The sequence below is a fragment of the Equus quagga genome, unplaced genomic scaffold (genome assembly GCF_021613505.1).
Source record: "Equus quagga isolate Etosha38 unplaced genomic scaffold, UCLA_HA_Equagga_1.0 73442_RagTag, whole genome shotgun sequence".
Taxonomy (NCBI): domain Eukaryota; kingdom Metazoa; phylum Chordata; class Mammalia; order Perissodactyla; family Equidae; genus Equus; species Equus quagga.
The window spans coordinates 12,632,959-12,643,213 of NW_025802777.1; positions in this window are offsets into that span (position 1 = coordinate 12,632,959).

The following is a 10,255-nucleotide window of genomic DNA, read 5'->3' on the forward strand; positions in this document are numbered from 1 at the left end:
AACCAGAAATTTCCTTAAAAGGCAACCACAATTTGTGTGTGTGTGTGTGCGTGGGGGTAGGTTTAGAGAATGTGTGATAGCAGAGCTTCTCGAACTTAATATGCACAAAATCACCTGGGGATCGCTGTAAAAAACAGATTCTGATCTAATAGATCATGATTTGGCCTAATATTCTGCATCTCTAACAAGCTCCCAGGTGATCTCATTGCAGCTGGTTCATGGGTTACACTTAGAATATTGACATATTAAAGAATGAGCAGCCTAGGAAAAATAAAATTCCACTTCTCTCATTAGAGTGTAAATGGAATCTAGATGGAGATGTGAAAGAGTTAGGTCCCCAAATTTATTTTGAGCCCTATCCTTTGACAAGTGATTTTGAGAATGCATTATCTAACATTATTGCAAAAGAAATCAAAAGTATATTCAGCTTTTCAAATTATCTTCCTTGTTCCTGAGTTTGAATGTAAGATTAGTTAAAATTTAAAAGTATTCAATTCACTTCAGGTCATTTCAACAAACACTTGTTTATGGATACTATATGCAAAGGATTATGCTGGGCATTTGGGGGTTTGCCCAGATAAATTATACATGGTTCCTGACCTCTTGTACTTCGTCACAGGAGAAGACACTCTTAAACAAGTTAGTCTCAAGGAAGACTGTGATAAATACTAAATTAGCGAAATAAATAAAGGGCCTTATTATTATGGGAAAGAGAAATCTGTTTCCTCTTAGGACACCTCTTCTTGGCAGAGGTGAAATTTGAATTAGTCTTTGAAGGACAGGTAGGCATGTAAAAAAGTCCTTCTGGGTGAAAGACTTAGAACTGAGAGAACACAGGGTTTGTTCCACAAAGAGTATGGGAAGAGCAGGCCTCCTGTGAAGGTTGGAGGCAGAAGGCCTGTATGAACAGGCAAGGCTGGAATAAAAGAGAAGCCACATGTCAGTTGGTTTGATTGCAAAACTGAGAAAGCTAAACATCTTTCTGTAGAGAAATATGTATGTGCATTGACGTGACTGAAAGATAACTGTGCCAATATTATGAACTGTAGTTGAAGAGATTAGGTGGTGATTGGCAGGATTATTTAGAGAACAACGTTGGCCCAAAGGAGGGGGGAAGATGACAAGGTGAAAAGGAAGACCTCAGATGAGATGAGACTTTGTACAATTTGACACGAGTTACTTTTGTACTTTTTTTGGAAAAGTGACTACATTTTGAAAATAGATATAACAAAATACCAGGAATTAGATGTAAGAAGAAATGAGTTTTCAAATCATGGTGAGCCCAGCTCATTAGAGAGCTTCATGGGCCCTGAGTAGAACACTGCAGCTACTGTCTCCCAGAAATGAAGGATGAGACTTGTACCTAAGCACATAAGAATCTTCAGAGTCCAGGGCTTAATACGAGCGGAATGTCTTTCTTTGCTCCAGACCCACTTATTTTGCAGTCTGAAGAGATAGTTAAGCACAACAGTAATTCAGGCAAAGATTGCTTGAATAGTACTTGGTTCATTTTCTTCCTGTATGCAAGACCAAAAAAAGCCACACGACATTATCAGTGGGATTGTGTTTGTTCATTAGAAAGAGAACCAAAAGGTCTTTGAACACGTTCTAGCCACAAGCAATAATAACTTATTCCCAGGTTATTAGTGTCGTGTTTAGGTCCTGCTGTGCTCCAAATATAAATGAGGCTTTTTTTTAGGGAGTAAAGGAGGGTGCTGTGTTTTGTTTTGTTTCAGCATTTTTCCACATTAGAGGAATACTATTTTATCTTATAAAACACATGAGTTTATAATATAAAGCAGAAGAAAACAGGGCCATTTGGGGTGATCCGGAAGCCATAGGAGACCGTCCTGAGCCTTCCTAAGGCTTGAGCCCCCTGTCCTGACCATTTTTAAAGTTATTTTACTCTTTTATACTTAAAGCAACAGACTTTTCCTCTTCAATGTCCTTCACTGTGGCCTACATCGAAGAATCTTTTTGTCAGAAATTATGCTGGCCTCATAGAATTATTTTGGGGAGTAAATTAGGTATTCTTTTGTCAAATTCCTTATGCATGGTAAATTTTGTAGTAATGTTAATTATATAAATATGAACTATATTTAATTGTATAAATACTAATTTCCTTCTCTCCTTTTTAAGAACACTGAGAGGTGAGCTTGGAGCTTCACACATTCCTAAACACCCTGATTAACACAGTGGTTGATCCACCTGGAAAAAATTAAGGCTGATATAAAGAGTTATCTGTTGCTTTGTTCATTAGATGTCTGGTGTAGACACCGTCCTGATGCTTTGATTACCTAATTCTATCTTACTGAACACTATTCTGTTGGATTTTTGTAGGAGGAACTGAATGTTGAAATGAGAATTATCTTTTAACTAGCTTACTAGTGAAGTAAAAAACATTATTGAGCTGGACTGGGTTCTCTCATTTTACCAATTCTCTCATTTTACAGATAAAAAGAAGCCCCTAAAATGTATAATTCTATATTAGAAGGAAAGGAAGTATGGAAAATATCATATTAAACTTGTAAGTTCTTAGAGTTAGCATATATGTTAAATATAGTAATGATTAATTTCTTCAAAATATGTTCAATTTAAAGTGTCTTTTTATTTTTTAACAGTTGAATGTAATTCCACAATTTTCTGATTATTCTCATGGAAAATGGCTATTCTATATACTATATTTAAAAACATATAGAGACAATAAAAGAAAAGGAAATTTTTTTTTAGAATCCTATAGCTACAAAGTATCTTCAAGGGTGATTCAGATATTAAGTCTTTAGGTATTTAGTAATGACATTTAATGAGCCGTGTTTTAATAACAAAGTTGATTCTACTTTAAAATCATTTTTACTCTCATTTCCGTGCAGGACTTTGGGCTTCTAAAAAACACAAGAGAAGGAGCTCATCAATTCAGTGGCATGGTTTGCTGATTGCTCTTCCTTTTTTTGAAGGATGGAATCAATCCTAAAACGATGATTCTAAATGTCATCACTTGCCTGTTTCATAATTTGGGATGTGATTTTACTTCTCAGATATTTTAGATAAATATTTGAAGTAAATTACTGAATAATGACTCCCAGTTTGGAAGTTGTGATCTACAATATTTTTGCTCCAATGTTATTTTCACCGAAAACACATTTTAGCATTCACATACTCGCTTTCTTTCACAGTTGGACTGGGCCCCTTTCAATTTTAATATGTGACAAGAAAGTACCACATGAGGTGATTGCATTTACTTTATAAGTTAACCCCCTCCTAGAAAAACAGTATTTGGTATGGTCACAAAGGAAGCACTTACATAACCATGCCTTAGGTCAGGGAAATCTAATTTTATAGGGTGAGAATTTTTCTTTTTGCCCTGATGCTCTTGTAACATTTAATTTGTTCAGTAGAAAGAACATGGTGCTCTCTTAAGGAAACTCTAGCCAGCTGGGTGTTGTAAATGTGACCATCTGCTTAACTAAGCTCCATTTTTAAACTTCAAAATGTTGTAACTATCACTTGTTTCTTGTTTTACATAATATTGGAGGAAAAAATTACATAAATCCTGACATTTTTCCCCTGCTAGTTAGTGGATTAGCTCTCTTTCATTCACAATGTGGCCTCAGCCAAATGGAAAATAAGAAAATATATCTCAGTACCAGTTGAGATAGGTTTAATTACAAGTAATAAGAAAATCAAAAAGGAAATTTACTAAATTCCGAAACAAGAAGTTCAGAGACGGCATGACTCTGGGGTTAGTTATTTAAGTGGCTTCACACAGCATGGAGGATCAAGGTTCTTGCTGCATCTTAAGCTCCGCCATTCTCTCCTTGATGACTTTATTTCAGTCTAGTTTAGCCCGTTGTTGGAAGATGGCTGACACAGTGCAAGATGCCACACACACATGTAACAAAATCTAAAGGAAAAAGATGGTTACCTCCGCCAATGTGTCTATGAGCAAGGAGACCTTTCCCAGAAAACCCCAAGTCCTTCAATCTCACTGGCCAGACTTGACTCCTACACCAATCACTGGCCTGTGAAAGACACATTCACAGTTGGCTTAGACCAACAGCCCACAATGTGTGCTCTATGGACTCCCCACTGTCCCTAAAATTCTTCCAGAGTATTGGCAAAGTCAAAACTAGCATAAAAATAATACTGTGGTGTAATTTGCCATTTTTGCTTTGTTGATACTTTCGCTAGTATTGCAAAAGTAATGGTGGTTAACCATTTGGCGTTTTAGCACCAATCAAGCATTGGCACCAAATTGTAATAGCAGTCACTGTCTTCTTCACTGCCACATAGTCATTAAAAAAACTCAATTAAGTTAATAAGTTCAAAGCTTGTTTCACTTAAGAATGTCTTGGAAGAAGCAATAAAAATTATTAACATTAAGGGGCCAGCCCAGTGGCATAGTGGTTACGTTTGCATGCTCTGCTTCGGTGGCCCAGGGTTCTCAGGTTCAGATCCCAGGTGAGGACCTACACATGGCTCATCAAGCCATGATGTGGAGGTGTCCCACATACAAAATAGAGGAAGGTTGTCATGGATGTTAGCTCAGAGACAATCTTCCTCAAGCAAAAAGGGGAGGATAGGCAGCAGATGTTAGTTCAAGGCCAATCTTCCTCACCAAAAGAAAAAAAAATAACATTAAATTTTGACTCTTGAGTATGTCTTTTATTATTTTGTGTGACAAAATAGGAAGTATACTTAAAGCACTTCCGTTGCTGTCCAAAGTATGGAGGTTATGTTTAGGAAATGTTCTTATGCAGTTGTCTGAGTTATGAGCTGAATCATCCACTATTTCCATAGACCACCATTATTTCTTGAATGGAATATGACAGACAAATTATGGTTATTCAAACTTGGGCACTGGCAGACATTATCTCAAAAAAGAACAAAGTGAGTCTGTGACTTCAACAAAAACAACTGATGCTATTTGTTGCCGAAGATAGAATATGAGCTTCCAAGCAAGAATTGAAATTTGGGAAACCTTTTATCTGTTACCACAAGCTGGACAGCTTCCTGATACTTAAAGATTTGTCTGATGAGGTTAGTGATAATATTAATGAATGTGACTTTTTGATATTATAAAACGAAATGTGTCAAAATTTGGAAAAAATGCATAACTCACCGAACCAATATTTTCTAAGTGACCAATGCATATTGTTATAAAACTATGCACAGATTAAGGATCCATTTTAGTGCAATATGGATCAAGACATTTGAATTTAACCAAGACCAAAAAGTTCATCAATACGTTTTCAAATTCCATAGCACTACTATTAAGAAATGACTGATTGTAAAATTTTGGTGTACTGTCCAAGAAGAATATCCACAATTGCATGAAAACACTATTAAAAACTCTTCTTGTTCAACAATCTAAACTGTAGAGGCTGAAGTTTTCCTATTCTTCAACCAAAATAACATAATACAACAAATTGAATGCAGGACAGATATAAGAATCTAGCTATCCTCAATTATGGCAGACACTAACGAGACTTGAAAAACATAAAACAATGCCACTTTTTAAACTAATTGCTTTTGTTTTGGAAAATATAGCAATTTTTCATAAAATATGTTATAATGTTAATATAATGATGGCCTCAATTTGTTATTTTAATAAATATTTAATGAATATTTTCAACATTTCTCGGTTTGAATTTCTAATATGTTAAATTTTGATAGATATAAGTCAAAATCTCTTTGGGGTCCTCAATCTTTGTGAGGATAAAGGGGTCCTGAGACAAACAGTTTGATCATCTACAGCTTCACCTTTTGGGTCTAGAGACAGAGCAATCCCTTTGAGGCCATGATTACCTGGAGGAGTTTGGAATTGAGCCTACTTTTCCAATCTGAACCACCACAAGAATATCCCTTTTACATATTGGGCTTCCTCCTAAGATTTCATTTATTAAATAATTCTGAGGAAGAAAATTGTGTGAATGCCACTGATTTAACATTTCCATTGTGAAATGTAAACTTTTGATATCTAACCTTACTAACTAGGTTTGAAAATTTTTTGAAGATTAGATTATAGTGTTATTCTCCACTTTATGCCAAACACCAGGTCACAGAGCTTTATACTGAATGACTACAAATAAGTTTCTCAAGCAGCCATTTCCCCTGTTTACACAGCTCATACCCACAAGTGCAAGAATTGTATCTTGGAGATAATCGCGTCCCAGAGATGAGAAAGAATGCCGTCTGGTCTGTATGTATTTGAGGGTCATGTGGTTGTGGGTCTGAGGGTTTTAGGGGGATATTTTTAGGATGCCTAATGAGACTATTTAATTTGGGAAAGCACTTGATCTTCAAAGACATTTGCAAAGGCAGTAGGTAATTAATCTCCACAACAAGTCTGAAGTGGGAAGTTTTCTGTATTCCTATTCTCCAACAAGACTACTGAGACTTTCCAAAGACCAGGAGAAAACGGTCAACGTCACCATGGCTTACATTCCTTTTATGGTGTTCTTGGGGGAGACAACTATAGTGCTAGCCTACAGGGCAGGTCATGCATTACAGGACAAAAAATTCCTGTGCTAAATAAAGTGGGCAGGAATACTGCATTAGCTCAGACAGCAAAGACCAATGGTATATGGATGTCAAATCACTCACTTGTGTTAAACTATTTTGTTGATGAGTTGATAGGACTTGGAGCTTTATCAAAACATAATTCTGTGTCTGTCCCCCATTTCTCCCACCACCCCATTTCTGCCACTGCAGATAGCGTCTTACGAGGTAACAGAATATTTAACTCTTTGCTATAAAATGCACGTGTTCACTATTATTATATTCTCAAAACTCATTCCCAAAAGGCAAATGGCATTTATTCAGGTTGTCAAACCATGATATGGGTGCTAGAGAGGGAATGTAGGTTATTTTTCAAAATTATAAACACCCCTCAGGTCAGGGGCAACCTTTATGTACACCTCAGTGTCTAGCATCTTCACATAGTTTGTTCTCGTGTCTAACATATCAAAGTCACTTACTTCAGCCAGGCACTGTTCAAAGCACTTTACAGATGTTAACTCATTTGATTCTCACAACAGCCTAATCCAACTGACTGCTTATTTGCATTTTACAAATGAGGACGCTGAGACTAAGTAACTCGTTCCCGGTCACACAGTTAGGGAGTGGCAGAGCTGGGATTCAAAGTCAGGCATTCTGGCTCCAAAGGCTCCACTCCTCACCGCTAAGTTATAGCCTTGAATTAAGTTTGGAAGGAGAAGCATGACCTGGGACGGTAAAAGGAAAAGATGATTTTGCTTTTTGCTTGGTTGTTGTTCCATGTAGCCCTCACTGAATGAATGAAGGTTCTTTTTCTCATTTTATGTCACATCAAAGCAACATGAGGGCCATTCACTGGACGAGCATCTAGGCAGTGGGATCCATTTCCATATTCCAAGGCATCCTTAATTCATGCTGAAATTTGCAAAAACAATTAATCAATATGCATAGTAGTATTCAAACATCTCTATGTACCAAGTCTTTCTTTACTGATTTGCTTAGAGGATTGCTCTCCTAGTGCACTCTCCTAAATGCTTGCAGATTCACTTGTTGATGTCAGAATGCCATGCTTTTGAACGTCCTGCATTATCATTGTGACCACTGTCTGCCACATTGATTTTTTTATCACGCTTCAGCAATGTGGAGATGCATGACTTACAGAGCGGGGAGAGGAGGGGTGAAGACGTTCAGCAACCACATGATTTCCCTGAAACACCTCTACTGTCACCACCACCACCACGAATAAGTTGAGGCAGCTCAGAGGATATTTCTGTTAAATCATTTTATGCCCAAATGTATGCTTTTACACCAGCATGTGAGCAATTTCTAAGGATTTTAGCATTACCATTAGGGGAATGACAGCATAGAGTGCCAAAAATAGCAAACACGGACAATTTGCAAAGTTTCAAAAATACTGAATTAGACTTCATCCCATCCTGGCTCACCAATATCTTGAAGCTTGCATGGACCTCAGGTCACGAGCATCAGATTGCTGTTAGAGGAGCTTGTGTTCATATTCCAATTCTGTTCCTTAGCTTTATGACCTTATGCAATTGACTTAACATCCCTTCCCCTTACTTCCTTGACTGTAAAATGAAGATAATCTTACTTACCTCTCAAGATGATGTGAGGACTTAATGAGAACATGCACATAAAGTACCTGGAACACGTTGAGTCTGATTCATGCTATTTTATTTTTGAACAAGAGTTTAAGCTTATCAAAGACAGCTTCCCTTTCTGAGAGTTCGTAGAATCTGTTCTCCCTTGAGGCCATGTTCTACCATGCTTGATCTCAAAGGCATGAAGGATGATAGACCTGAATTAACCAAATTCTCTCCCACCCATGTTTTTCAAGAGTTAATTGATGCCATTATAATTATAGACAGGTCAGCTACCACCTCATTTGCTAGCTGATTGCTGAAAAATCTCATCTTATTCAGACGTTAATCCTACCTCGCTATCAGTCTCCTGGGAAATACTTGAAAGCTACAGATTTCTCAAGATCTCCTCACTTGGACCCTGTAGCACAGGGCCTACAAATCTGTATTTTTACTTTTTCCCCCAGTGATAATGGGACAGCCAGGCCTTCTCCAGTCCTCTGACTCCCTTTTGGAACTCTTTACCTTACATCTCAATGTTGTCTGTGGACCAACGGCACCAGCAGCACCGGGGAGCTTGTTAGAAATTAGAATCTCAGGGCCCCCCACCCCAGACCGACTCAATCAAACCTGCATTTTAATGAGGTCCTCATCGATTTGTGCACACGAAAGTCTGAGAACACTGATTTTGACTTTATTCTCTCATTTTTTGCCCACTACCCTCAGCCGATGCAATTCTTCTGAGTTATGACTTCTAAGAAGTACTTGGTTGGTCACCTCAGGAAAGTTGCCAAATCTTGACAAAAAAATCTTGGTTCTGTAGGTTTTTATTTTTATCTATCTATCTATCTATCTATCTATTAGTACGGGACCTTACAGTTTAGGATCTTCCTTCAAATACAGGACCGTATTGTTGTGGATTTGCCTACACGGGTTTGTACTCCTTCACGGTTGAGCTTTTTAATACCTGCTATTCTGGAGGAAGAATTTGTTGTTGCTCCTTCGGGGGCTAACATTCTAGTATAACAGAGCAAAGGTAGGTGAGAAGGACATATTTTGAGAGCTTAGAGAGCTGAATGAGGCAGCAATGAAGACGATATTTCAAAACAGTTAGGCTGTCACCTTAAAAAACTCTAAACAGCGTGTCAAAGAAGAAAGCACTTTATAAAAGTAATTCAATAGTGAATGGATATGTCTATAATTTGATTTGCAGCAAGGAGAGAAGGAAATGTTACGGAAAGGTTGCTTCCCTACACTTTATAATTATTGCTAGTACCTTGGTATTGACTGTATTTGAGTCTTAGAGAGTGAAGGATTTGCCTGTATCTATGGTCTAATTTCTGAAGTTTCCCAAGACTTTCTGGAGTTCTCATGTAAGTGTATATAACGGATCTAAACCAACTATTACATTAAAGATCAAAATTCCTTAAGCTCTGACATATGTTTACATCTTCATTAAACTGGAACAGTTGGTCAACACTGCATCTTCTAAGCTGCTTCATGTTTCGAGTCTGGACGTACTCATTCTTTCAAGCCCATAGCAATAATTTTTTTTCCAGTGGTGAATTTTGTGTTGATGAAGACGGTAGCTCCTTCACTATACAATAAGCAAATCTGTGGTATGCATTCTTCTTAATGAAAAGCCATGCCTAGAGTACTGGGAAGCATATGTCTATGTTTGTTTTGTAAGAGGGGCTGCCTTCTGGTAACTTTCATAATCACGGACAGTGAAGTACATATCTAAATTGAAATCACCTCACATTTTCCATTCCACACACCACTTTCTTGCAATCTCCTAAACTGTCCTTATTAAATTTGTCCTTGAAGAGAATGGCTTCCTGTAAACATAAACAACTGACAAATTAAATGGAAGGACAGGGTTTAGTTGATTATGCATGGCTAAATTGCACTTTATTCCTCTAGAAATAGAATATGCATATATTTTCATTCAAAATGATGGAAGATACTTTAGCTCTCTAAGATTAGCACCTTAAGGTAGTTTATTCTATTTGAAAAGAAGAAAAATCAGCTTGTGTTTGACAGGTGTCGTGTTTTGAATTTGAATGACATAGTTGGACACGGTGATGATGGTTGACTCCTTACAAAAGACCTGTGCCATCTCCACAAAGATTTGTCATTTCAGATTGTGATAAGTTATCTAA